Consider the following 13,934-nt stretch of genomic DNA (forward strand, 5'->3'; position numbering starts at 1 on the left):
TGTGGCTAGGAGTACTTTACCAGTTGCACTGGCTCCTGGTGGAGTATAGGGTCAGGTTCAAGGTGCTGGTCTTGACCTTTAAAGCCCTTTGTGGCTTTGGGCCCTCGTATTTATGGGACCGCCTCTCCTGGCATGCCCCACAAAGGCCTTAAGGTCCATGAATAACCATAGTTTAGAGGTCCTGGGCCCTAAGGAAGTCAGACTATCCTCCGCCAGGGCCTTTTCAGTGATGGCTCCGACATGTTTGAATGCTCTGTCCTATGAGACTAGGGCCCTTCAGGATTTAACCTCCTTCCGCCGGGCCTGTAAGACAGAGCTATTCCGCCTGGCCTTTTATTTTATTTCCCTTCTCTTCCTTCCCCTTCCCCTTTTATGAAGATTACCTGCTCTGAGACCCCACAGCTAATTCTCCCCTGGCCTCCTCGCTGGCCCAAGTAGGACCAATTTAGCCAGCTAGCCCTGGGGATTATTCTAATGCTTATTTCCCCAAATTGATTTCTGAATTTTGAATTTTATTGTTATCCATGTTTTTATACTGTATTTTATGCTGCTTTTACAATTAAGTGTTTTAAATTTGTTGTTAGCTGCCCTGAGCATGGTTTTTGAACCGGGAAGGGTGGGGTATAAATAAATAAATTATTATTATTATTATTATTATTATTACCATCTTCATATACGTTGCAATTATGACTACTCCTGGTCTGGGATACCCTGACCACTGTAGTCCATGCACTGGTCAAGTCTGGGTTGCTGTAATGTTTTTCTATGTGGGGCTGCTCCTGGATCTGCCTTGGAAGCTCCAGCTGGTGCAGAATGTGGTGGCCAGACAGCTGACAGCTTCTGGCTGAGATCATGTAACACCATTGTTCCAACAGCTGCATTGGCTGCCCATCTACTGCTGAGCCAGATTCAGGGTTCTTGTATTAATTTGCAGAGCCCTGAACAACAACTTAGGACAAGGGTATCTCAGGGATTGCCTGAACTCTTATATCCCAGCTCAATCACTGAGACCATCTGAAGGAGCATTGCTGGTTGTTCCCCAAGTTGGTGAGAGTTTAAGAGACTGGAGAACTGGGCCCAAACCAACAAAATGAATTTCAATAGGCTCTACACTTAGGCAGGAAAAACCAGCTTCACACATACAGGATGGGGGATACCTGGATTGCCAAGAGTATGTGTGAAAAGTTTCTAGGGCAGTGGTTCTCAACCCGTGGGTCCCCAGATGTTGTTGGACTACAACTCCCATCATCCCTGGCCTTGCTAGCTAGGGGTGATGGGAGTTGTAGTTCAACAACATCTGGGGACCCACAGGTTGAGAAAGGCTGTTCTAGGGGGTCCTAGTAGACAACAACGTGAATCAACAGTGTAACACAGCAACAAAAAAACCTGCATCAACAGAAGTACAGTCATACCTTGGGGTTACAGACACTTCAGGTTATGTTTTTTCAGGTTACGGACACGCCGGAGCCGGGAAGTACCGGAACAGGTTACTTCTGGGTTTCAACAGGCGCGCATGCTCAGAAGCACTAAATCGCGCTTTGCGCATGCACAGAAGCACCAAATTGCTACCCACGCATGCGCAGATGCGGCACGGCGGATTGTGAACACTGTGGGTTGCGAATGTGCCTCCCGCATGGATCACGTTCGCAACCCAAGTGTCCACTGTATAGTGTCCAGATCAAGGGAAGCTATATTAATGCCCAGTTCTTCCTTGGTCAGACCATACCTGAAATACTGTGTCCAGTTATGGAATCTGTGCAGAGGAAGGTGACAAAGGGTCTGGAAACCAGTACTTAAGAGGACCGTTTGAGAGAACTGGGTATCATATTGAGCAAAGAGTTGAGTGCAGGCCCATAGCCGGTCATTTTTTACTGAGGGGGCCTTCCTGTGGGGTGGTATAGATAGGGGACATGCGCAAGTCATTATAGAACAGCCAGAACCTCTATACATCTGAACATATTTAGGTAAATATCAATAAAATACATCTACAGTGGTGCCCCGCAAGACGATTGCCTCGCAAGACGGAAAACTCACTAGACGAAAGAGTTTAACCGTTTTGGAGGTGCTTTGCTAGACGAATTTCCTATGGGCTTGCTTCGCAAGACGACAATGTCTTGCGAGTTCCTGCTGGTTTTTTCCCCTTCCCCCACCCCCTTTTTCTAAGCCGCTAAGCCGCTTATCAGCTGATCCAATAAGATGATAAGCCGCTAAAAGCCGCTAATAGCGCTAATCCGCTAATCCGTCAATGGGCTTGCTTCGCAAGACGAAAAAACCGCTAGACGAAGAGAATCACAGAACGGATTCTTTTCGTCTTGCGAGGCACCACTGTACTAGAGTGAGTGAGTAAGTAAGTAAGTAAGTAAGTAAGTAAGTAAGTAAATTGTAGAGTTGGAAAGGACCCCCAAGGGTCATCTAGTCCAGCCCCCTGCAATGCAGGCATCACATCTAAATAATCCTTGACAGATTACCATCCAGCCTCTGCATTAAAACCTCCATGAAAGGAGTCTCCACCAGCTTCCAAGGGAGTCTGTTCCACTGTTGAACAGCTCTTACTGCCCAAAAGTTACTCTTGGTGTTCAGTTGGAATTTCCATTCTTATAATTTGAATCCTTTTTCAGAAAAGTTGTCTCATAGCTAAATTTTGCATGGTGGTTCCTCAGTTCAAGGAAACGGTTTTTTGTCTATGTCTGGATACATTTGGAAACTATTCTGAATCAAGACAGTGAACTAAACCTTTCAAAGCTGTATTGATTTTAACCAGATTTAAGATATTGTAAGTAAATTTTGCATGATAGCCCCTGAGAAGAAGGAGCAGGTTTGTCTGTGCCTGGATACAATTGGAAACCTTTCAAAACTGCACTAATTTTTAATTACTGATTTCAAAACTGAAATGCTTTTCTTTTCTTTCTTTCTTTCTTTCTTTCTTTCTTTCTTTCTTTTTTTTTTTTTGCTCCAAGATCTGACAATTTCTGAGCAGTTGTCATGGTTTGCACCAGAAATTCTTGCATCACACTAATTGAACACACTCACATGCGCACAACCTGTGACTCCTGGCTGAGAATTCAAAGCTACCAACCTGGAGGAGGTAGTTGAGTCAAGGTTTGATGCCAAAGTAACATAGTGCTCAAGTTGCATGATGCATAAAGTCGGCAGCTTTTCAATTTAGAAAAAAAAGGACAAGTAAGAGGAGACATGACTGAGATGTATAAAAATGTCATGGGGCAAGAGGATGAGTAAAGTCCCGCCCCCCGCCCCGCCCCCACCCATAATACTAGACCTTGGGACTTGTATTAAAGCTGCAGGCTTAAATATTTCAAGACAGACAAAAGAAATTACTTCTTCAAATAGTGCATAGTTAAACAGTGGATTAGACAAATAACGTGTTTGCTAAGAGTCTCGCAGACCTGATCAGGAGAGCTTTAAACTGGATCTTGAGGGAGAGGGAGGCAACTTTACAGAACACCTGGTACTGGGGATAATCGCTTCATAGATGCACAGGAAACTGAGGTGGTGCTCCAGAAACCTGCTAAAGAGCAATAAACTACAAGAAGGAAGCAGCTGGAGGGAACTACTCATGATTTCAGTTGTCTCTACACAAATGAGTATACTCCACAGAATATAGGAAACAAGCAAGATGAATTGGAACTTTAAATGCAGGATGGTAAGTATGACCTGGTAGGCATTACTGAAACCTGGTGGGATGAGACTCATGACTGGAATGTAGGAATTGAGGGGTATAACCTGTTCAAAAGGAATAGACCAAACTGAAAGGGAGGAGCAGCAGCATGTAAAGGATGTGTACACTTGTGAAGAAATCCATGACCTGGAGCACAGAAAGCAAATTGAAACTAGGAGAGGGAAACAACAGTGACCTTAAGTGTGGCTGTCCGCTAAAGACCTCCAAGCCAGACTGATGACCTGGACGGCGCCTTCCTAGAGCAGATTACCAAACATTCAAAAAGGAGAGACAGAGTAGTCACGAGTGACTTCGACTTCCCCAATATCTGTTGGAACTCAAACTCTGCCAAGAATGTAGTGTCCAACAAATTGCTCCATTGGCTTCAAGTTACAAGAAGCCAAACATTCCAGCCAAACATCAGGTCAAACTATCTGACAGCAAGAGCTGTTCAACAGTGGAACGGACCCCCTTTGGGAGGTTGTGGACTCTGCTTCCTTGGAGGTTTTTAAGCAGAGGTTGGATGGCCATCTGCCACAGATGCTTTAGCTGAGATGCTTTAGATGCTTTAGCTGAGATTCCTACATTTCATGGGGTTGGACTAAGTGACCCTTCAGGTCCCTTCCAACTCTACGATTCTATTATTCTTGGAAGATAAGGCTGCCAGTGGCTGCTAACCATGGTGACTATATTTTACCTGCACTGTTGGAAGCAATATACTGGGGAGCACAAGTGGTGTTGTGTTCAGCTTCTGTCTGCAGGCTACCTATGGGTATCTGGCTGGCCACTGTGAGAACAGAGTTTGGGCCTGATCCAGCAGGACTCCTATGTTCTTACGTTCAAGTGGAGTATGATGCAGCAGGCTTGGCAGGACACACTTCTGACTGATTGCCAAAACTGGCTTGTGGGGTTTGTTGAGAAGTCCTTGAACCCTCTGTTCAAGACAATGTGTAACAAGAAGAGATGAATCTGGCAGAAAACAAACCTTTGGTAAGGAACAAAGGTGGTAAAATCCATGGGGGCAGGGAGCTGATAGCAAGGTCAGTCACCACACCACAACAAATAAATCAACTTTGGGACACAAGGCAGCTGGAACTGTTCCTAGCACCCAGTATGGGCCTGGATAAGGCATGTTTTTTCAGACCAAACGCAGCGCACGAGCCTTGTAATGGGGCCCTGCTGGGTGCCTAACAAGTTCTGTATGTAGTCCTAGACAGGCACCAAAACCAGGTGGGCTTTGGGTATTTATTCACATGTAATGAATAAATTCACAGATGGAAAAACTGTTTTTGGTTGACATGTTCTTTCAGGCCTGCCCTGAATAAAAGGCAAATAGTGAAAGCAAAGCAAGAAGATAGAAGGGACCCTTCTCTTCACTATTACAAAGCTTCAAGCTATTTGGTATTTAGCTTTCAAGCTCAAGTTTTCTCTCTATTCACATCACGAACCTTTGGAGCTGACTGCCCCAGGATGGAACAGAGGGCAACAACGTTATCCTAATAGCCTTCTTTTCCTTGTGGCTGGTAGAAAAGTAAATCAATAACATGCCAGCAGTGGATTTTGGGTACCTTATTCCCCACCCCACATTATTTCATATCAACAAGAGATCATTTAAATAAACAAACAAATGAATAAACAAACAACTTTTGTAAATAAGTCCCATTGCATCTATGGAAACTTCAAGATGAGGGCAGAGAATGTTTCTCTAAATTGATATGATTTTAAATTGATTTGGCCATGCATGTGCTCATTTATTTAAAAATACAACCCCCCTCTGTTTACAATCCAGAGCAATTTTAATTTGTTAACCCTATTGTTTGCTCCAGGTAATTATTATTATTATTATTATTATTATTATTATTATTATTATTTTAAAAAAGACTATCTTATTCCCTATGCTGCTGTTAGTCTGGAATTAGTCTGAAAAAGAATTCCTTTTGATTTGGTCTATTTGTGGGTGTGGGACTTCGAAAAAATCCTGTGATTGCAAAATATGCAGTTAGTTTTTTGCTTAAATATCCCCTTGCCTGCCATTCATCTTTCTTTTGCCTCCCTCCTGCCTGCCCTGAAAAGCGTTTAAGAGACAATAACTGGAAGAGAACTGAAGGTAACTTAAATCCCCTTATAGGCCCAAGCAACCTGACTTTAGTGTACAGCTGTCTGCTCCCTTACTGTTGGATTGGTTTGTGTTAGGACCCAGGAGAGAGCGTGGCTCTAAGAGGAAACCAGTAAACCCTGCCAAGAGACTTACATGGTCCCTTTCCCAAATATAGTAAAGTTCTGGGTCTGGAGGCAGATGGGTGACTAAGGGAAGACAGAGAAACCAGTGTTAAATCTGCCCGCAAAAAAAACCATTTGTGCTAAGCAGTGGATAATGCTTGATTTGACAAGGCCAAATGCCTGGAAAAGAGCTTTCTGAAGGCAACAGGAAGCAGGCCACTATTAGTTAAGAAAAGGTTTTTAAAACTATAGGGGGGAGGGGAGGGCTAAATTCATTATACCTTTGCAGCATAGTATAAGTCTTATAACATTATGAATGGTGTAGCTGGAAATGTACCATATTTTTCGCTCTATAACATGCACCCGACCATAACACGCACGTAGTTTTTAGAGGAGGAAAATCCGTAGGCATGCCACCCGTAGGCATTTCCTCCATAACACGCACAGACATTTCCCCTTACTTTCTAGGAGGGGAAAAGTGAGTGTTATGGTGCAAAAAATACGGTATTTTCCTCCTCTCTCTCATATTTCTAACTTGAAGTCACACACTGATGCTGGTTGACTGTAGGCTCGGGACTAACAAAAGGAAGCATTTCTTCACATGCTAGGCCATTAACCTATGGAACCTACTGCCACAAGGTATTGTGGTGGCCACCAACTTGGGTTGCTGTTCTGAAAAAGTTTAGATAAATGGAATCCAGGTCTATCCATAATTATGAATTAGGGCTGCTACTCAGTTAAAGGCATACGCCACTCCAAGCACTTTTTTCTCAACAACCTGTGGGATTGGGAAAAGGCTCACTGTCCCTATTTTAAAAGATGCAGATATATATAACAGCCATCATCTTAGAAGAGGCTTTCTTCCTATGTATGAAAGAAGAGGAAATGCCTCTGTTGTGGTTTTCGTCACCTGCAGTTTCTGTAAGCACATTTGTTAAAAATTGTGCATATGTACCTGCTGTTTGATTTTACTCGGAGCCCTTTCAGACAATTAAATTCTCATTGATTACTCTCTAGAGAGAATGAACTGATGGAATGTTTCACATAGCTAAACTGCCACTAGAATATTCAGCTATAGAGGCAGGCAGCCTCCAAAGGCCAGAGACTGGAGCATCCAGCTAGCAACTTTTAGAAGAAGGGAAAAAAAAGCTAAACAAGGTGGCCTTTGGAGTAATTGATTCCAGAGCAAGGCCCTTCTTTTGCAAATCCCAGAACAGTTGCAAACAAAGAAGAATAAAACCTGGCACTACAAAATTAGCAGTGCAATCCAGTATATTTCTTCTCAGATGTCACAGGGTTCAATTGTACTTACTCCCGGGTTTGTAGGCCAAGGCAATTTAAACATTTGTGGCAATTTAACTCTCCTCTTCATGGCATAGCAGGGAGAGGTAGCCTCGTTTATCTATCAAGGGTTGACACTGCCAATTTTAAATGAGTCAATGGATTACACTAAAGACTCGCACTGTGCATTGGTGTGAGATGTACACTCACAGATAGATTGAAGCAAACACTTGCCTCAGTATACAGTGACATTTGCAGTTACTGTGCATCAGACATGAAACATAACTTGTTAGAAGCAGCTGTTTCCCCATACACCCCACACACACACCAGCTCACAGATCTGCTTCTGAAAAAAAGAATGACACTGGGTTCACAACACACAATGAAGAGTGGGTGCATTTGTCTCAATCTACAGGCTCTCCTTATCAAATAGTAAAGGTAAAGGGACCCCTGACCATTAGGTCCAGTCACGGACGACTCATCTCAATTTACTGGCCGAGGGAACCGGCGTGCAGCTTCCGGGTCATGTGGCCAGCATGACTAAGCTGCTTCTGGAGAACCAGAGCAGCGCACGGAAATGCCGTTTACCTTCCCGCCAGAGCGGTACCTATTTATCTCCTTGCACTTTGACATGCTTTTGAACTGCTAGGTTGACAGAAGCAGGGACCGAACAACGGGAGCTCACCCCATCACGGGGATTTGAACCTCCGACCTTCTGATCGGCAAGCCGCATCCCTCCTTATCAAATACATATGTGCAAATCTCTCGCCTACCCTCCAGGTCATATCTTTTTAGGTATTGCTTAAGGCTGTAATCCTATGTACACTTACTAAGGAGTAAGCCCCAGTGAATTCAACAGGACCTCCTCCTATTCTGAGTAAACCTGGATAGGATGAGGCAGTGAGGATTTTCCTGCCAACTGAACTTTGCACACATTTTTGGTGGAATTTCAGTAGGCTTGTCTTGTGCTGGCATCAGAAAGCAGGAGTGTTAATCAGAGGCACTATTTGGGTCAGATTACAAGGGGCAGGTTTGGGAATCCCCAACTGCAGGAGGGTCCCAAATGATTCTGTAGCTGCAATTGCTTCAACATCTTCCTTAAAATTTCAAAAAAGCATTTTACAACATAGGCATGCTACTCCTGAATAAAGTTCCAGAAAATACCTTGAGGCCGGCCACATACTTAGGTCAAAGAAAAAGTGAGCTTGTGCCTTGAACACAGGGTATTCAGGAATTAACCAGTGAAGATTTCCCACCGCTACCTTCAGCAGCATGGAAAAAAGCATGATCACTGCCTGTTTATCCCTTGCAAACAAAGATAATGCAGAGGGCAGTAAACAAACTGGCAACTCTCCCACCCGCTCGTCTCCTTCTCTCCACCCCCATTCTGAAATGGAAACCAAGACCTGCCAGCAAATGGGTACAGTGAGTCAGGCCTGGTGTACTTATGATTTCCAGCCAAGATAATGTATCTGAAGCATCCCTGCCAGAGCTGGCTTACCTGCCATATAGGGAGAAAGCAGCACTGGCAACCATATTTGGCTAATTGTTTTGAGTCTTCAATTCATGCTAATGCACACTGTGTACTTTTGCTTCTGGCCTGACCAGCACCCTTTGTGATCAAAGGATGACTGTGATCAGAAGGCATTCTAGCAGCCTCTGTAGCCTCCTCCTGGGACATCTTTGGTATCTGCTCAGTTTGTAAGGACTGCTAGCGAAGGTGTGCTTGCTGGAAGCACTACAAGAGCCTAGGCCAGCCTTCTCTTTGTGTTCAGTCTTCTTCTTCCTGGGTGATTACTCATAGCCAAGTAAGATTGTTTTCTATGAACATGGTCTTAACAGTGAGTCCGTAAGTGACTGTGGAAGCCAATTCTGGATCCACACATCCTTCCACAGTGGGGACATAGGTTTCCAGGCGGGAGTTGATCATGGTGAGGGTTTGCCAAATGTGCCTTCCTCTTAGCTCATTTCTCCCTTTCATCCTGAGTTCAAGCATCTTCAAAGTCCACGACACCTTCGGTAAAGGCTGTTCTTCAACTGGAGTGCTCACAGATCAGTGTTTCCCAGATGTCAATGTTTATTCTAGTTTTTTTTTAGATTTGCCTTGAGAGAGTCTTTAAACCTCCTTTGTTGACCACCAGGAATTACTTTTTTCCATTTTTAAGTTTGGAATAGAGTAGTTGCTTTGGAAGACGATAATCAGACATCCAAACAACATGACCAGTCCAACAAAGTTGATGTTGAAGAATCATTGCTTCGACACTGGTGATCTTTGCTTCTTCCAGTACACTTAATGTGTATGTATAGATTTAGGAAGATGGGGAGAAAACTGGAACTGATGGACTCTGCTTCTCATTGGCTGTGACTCTACTTACTGTTTGGGCTTCCTGCCTTCCACTCCACCAGTCCCAATGGGCAGCAGCCATGAAGAAAGTTGGGATTTCCTCCCTGCCCCATGTAAGAGCTCATAGGCTTCTTACAGCTGTGCACAGGAAAATATTCAGCAATTGTTTTTCTTAGGAAGGTAATGCCCTGATAGGTAAGCATTTCCCCCTTTACATGCTGTCTCTTAATATTGTTTTATAGGTACAGAATACCTAACTACTTTCTGCCTGTTAGAAGAAGGGTCATCTAGCAGCCTGCTTGCATAGGACTTACAACCTTTGCGTTGGCTTCTGCTGATGTCCCTTTAATTACTGGGCTGGCCCTTCCATGAGGCAACATGCTGTAGCTGCCTCAGTTGGCAAATTTCAAGGGGTGGAAAGTGGTTAGAAATGTGTGCCCTGTGTTCTGCTCTGCAGCCCCTAAGCTTGCTTGCTGCCCAAGGGTGTGGTAGAGGACTTTGTTCAATCACCAATTGTGGAGTAAGATTCAACTAACAGTCTAATCAGATTTTGTGCACGGCATGGGAAATGCACCATCTTGCCCATTACCTCAGGCAGCAAAATGGCTTGGGCCACTCCTGAGGTCTTTGAGCTACAGGTAGTCATGTTGAATCCCACTGCGGATGATTTCTGCAGATCAAACCTCTGTTCTTCCTTGCAAGCTAAGGTTGGTTTTCAACAGCAAGAGACAAGAACAGGCCAGACTTTATTTTCTGGCCAGCTGGCAGCCCCACAACAGATAGGTACCTGGTGAGAAGCCAGTATTTGTAAGTTGCGTTCAGTTTACTTTTTGTAAACTAAAAAAAGGGAGCAACTTCAATTAGAAAAAATAAGAATAAGAGAGTGCTGGGCTTGTTGTGGGAGACCAGGGTTTGAATTCCCACTCAGTCACGAAGCTCACTGAATGATCTTACACCAGTCACAGTCTCTCAGCCTAACCTACCTCATAGGGAGGAAGATAACCATGTATGCCACCTTAAGCTCCCTGAAGGAAAGGTGAGGTATAAATGTAATATTAAAATAAGCAACACAAGAAAATGAAAACTTTCCTCTCTGGCTCAAGATACGATTCCAGTCAGGGATGGGTCATTTTTTGCCCTCCAAGTGTTGTTGGGAACCAACTCCTATCAGCTCCCCAGCCAGCATGGCCAATGGCCAGGGATGATAGGGATTGTAGTCCCACAACAGAAGAGTCACACATTCAGTATCCCTGCATTAATGAGTCTATATAGGAGGCTTCCAATCAGCCCATTGGTTCATCAAGCCCAGAATTCTCAACACTGACTGACAGTGGCTCTGTATGGTTTCAGGCAGGAGTCTCAATCAGTCCTACCTGGAGATTCAACCTGGGACCATCTGCATGCAAACCAGCTGCTGTACCACTGAGCTACAGCACTCGGATTTAGAAAAGGGGACAGTGAGAACTCTAGTTTGCAGTGTTGCTTAGCGCCAAATGGTCCTGTGCCAACAGAAACCAGGATCTGATGCTTACTTGTAACACATCTAAAAGGCTAAGCTAAACTTTAACCAAGCCCCTTGTTCTCTCCCTCCTGCCTTCAGCAGACTAGCCGCAGATCTCTGCTTTCAGCACCCAAGCCCTTATCAAAAGCTTCCTTCCTATTTCCTTCCCCAGTGACTAGCCAGGCCACAGTTACCTTTTGATACCAGTCTGTTCTTGTTTGTATGCAATTAGTTCTGCTGGCTTTATTATCATGACCAGCCACAGTTTGCAAGGGGGCAGGGAGGAAACACTGAGGAGAAGGCACAAGTGTTAAAGTGCCAAGTACTTGTGTCTTTTACAACTATACAACAACCTGAAATCCTAACAGGTGCTATTTTACGTAACGGTGATGGGTTGAGTGTCCCCAGGGCTTTTTTCCAGCCAGAACTCACTGGAACTCAGTTCTGGCACACCCCAGGTGGGTGCCATTGCCCTTCTAAGAGAACAAGGGAGGTGTTTCTGGTGAGTTCCGGCACCTCTTTTTCTAGAAAAATAGCACTGAGTGTCCCCATCCTTGTGCAGCTGTTTCAAGGCACAGGGATGTGTGTGTGTTTCTAAGTGCAATCCTAGCTTGAGTGCATTTTAATTAAATAAAAGGGTTTTAAGGAAATTGCTAAATGTTATTCTTCAAAAGCTGTTTATTCTCCTTAATTTCTGCTGGTAGCTTTGAAACTTCTTGATTCTGTACCCTAACTAGCATGAGTTCATAACAAGAGCAGATACAGTGGTACCTCGGGTTACATACGCTTCAGGTTACAGACTCCACTAACCCAGAAATATTACCTCGGGTTAAGAACTTTGCTTCAGGATGAGAACAGAAATTGTGCTCCGGTGGCGCGGCGGCAGCAGGAAGCCCCATTAGCTAAAGTGGTGCTTCAGGTTAAGAACAGTTTCAGGTTAAGAATGGACCTCCAGAACGAATTAAGTACTTAACCTGAGGTACCACTGTAATCAGAAGTAAGTCATGCTTGATGGCAAAGGTCAGGCAGGTGGGCGTGGCTTGGCCAAAATAGCTCAGTCAGTAAGAGCATGAGGCTCTTAATCTCAGGGCTGTGAGTTCCAGCGCCACGTTGAGCAAAAGATTTCTGCATTGCACAGGGGTTGAACTAGAGGTCTACAATTCTATGATTCTTTGAAATGGTGGCATAGACTATAGGGAAAGCCCTACTAAACAGTGGTGTGCAGTCATTGGGCAAGAGGGACTTAATGTTTCCCTGGTGCCTCCTTCCCAAAGCTTCTTCCCTGCTTAGAGAAGGAGGCACAATGCTCAAGGGAACAACATCATCCTCCCCCCCCCCAAAAAAAAAAAACTCCTTTGCAAGCTAGTGCCTCTGGCCCTAACTGTTCCCCTATGAAAAATGTCACCGCACGCCACCGATACATACTGATAAATATAAATATCACACGGGTGAAGATATAGAGACATTCATTCCGAAATGTCACTTAAATCACACACACACCCCGCCGCCTCCATCCTGCATTTGCACATTGAATGAAAAATGCACACTGATGAAAATGTGTGTTCTGAGTATAAAACGACTGTTCTCTTTCACTTTTTATACCGCATTAATGATGTTCACAAAAGTTTCATGCTTCATCAGAAGTAAGTCATACCATTCAGAGGGAGTTTACATCCTGGTAAAGCAAATGCTGCTAATAAAGATGGCTAACTTCCTTCCTTCCTTCCTTCCTTCCTTCCTTCCTTCCTTCCTTCCTTCCTTTTTCTTTTCTTTTCTTTTCTTTTCTTTTCTTTCTTTCTTTCTTTCTTTCTTTCTTTCTTTCTTTCTTTCTTTTTTTCTTTTGTAAGGGCCCTGCCCTTTAATGACAGCATGACATGCAGAAATGTAACAGGTGAGGCATTTCCCTGTCATTGAGATGAAGTGGTGGAAGATGGTCCATGGGTTTAATTGCTGCATCTTGGGCTAGTCTTAGAGCATGGGTAGGCAAACTAAGGCCCCGGGGGCCGGATCCGGCCCAATTGCCTTCTAAATCCGGCCCACAGACGGTCCAGGAACCAGCATGTTTTTACATGAGTAGAATGTGTCCTTTCATTTAAAATGCATCTCTGGGTCATTTGTGGGGCATAGGAATTCATTCTTTTTTTCTTCTTCAAAATATAGTCCGCCCCGTCCGCCCCCAGGTCTGAGGGACAGTGGACCAGCCCCCTGCTGAAAAACTTTGCTGATCCCTGTCTTAGAGGCACCCAGGGTCTGGCAACTTCAGACATAGCCTGTTCCCTTTTTGGCATGTTAATTTTGACAAGCCTGAGCTCTTCCCATTCGTTTTTGATGTCTCAGCTGACACAAGAACAAATGGGCAGGCCTTGCCTGTCATCAGCAGTCCTCTGTCTTCGATCTTCAAGAAACACCAAGAGATGTTTGAGAGTGCTGGGGAAATGCTTTAAAATGTTTGAAAAGTCTTAAAAGGATGCCTGCAATGAAGACAGCCAACTATACCCCAGAAATACTCACATGTGACTGCCTCATCTCTGAATCCATTCCACAGCAGGTTGCCTCTAAGGAATGACCAGTGGAACATGAAAAAGAGGCTCTCTCTTTTCATCTAAACTGGTTAACAGCCAAGCAGCTTCTGTTATCACCTAAGGATGCAAATTCTACCATGAAGCGTATCCCTGGGCAACTGTTCCCATGGAAACCTGGTCTCACATCACAAAGCCAGTTCAAAGGTCCAGACAATAGGTCTCCTGAGGAAACTATGGTTGGTATCTGCTGCTGACTACTCAAGTGTAAATTGACAACAACTGTGCTTGCTTTCATGAGGCTCCTCTGGATCAGCCTGAGAGTGGATTATTATAGCTGTACACTTGTGTAAACGAGAGACTGTTGAACTTGAGATGCTTATCTCAATGCTC

At 44.3% G+C, this 13,934-nt stretch overlaps 1 protein-coding gene across 1 annotated transcript in view; it reads right to left on the minus strand.

Annotated features, from left to right (window-relative positions):
• XKRX (XK related X-linked) overlaps positions 1–13,681 on the minus strand; it is a 43,834-nt gene extending 30,153 nt beyond the window's left edge. The window contains exon 1 of the mRNA XM_082208614.1: positions 13,534–13,681. The gene's annotated coding sequence lies outside the window, so the exon portion shown is untranslated. The remainder of the gene's footprint in view (positions 1–13,533) is intronic.
• Between the last annotated feature and the right edge of the window lie 253 nt (positions 13,682–13,934).

Source organism: Podarcis vaucheri, assembly GCF_965113315.1.
Source record: "Podarcis vaucheri genome assembly, chromosome: Z".
Classification (NCBI taxonomy): domain Eukaryota; kingdom Metazoa; phylum Chordata; class Lepidosauria; order Squamata; family Lacertidae; genus Podarcis; species Podarcis vaucheri.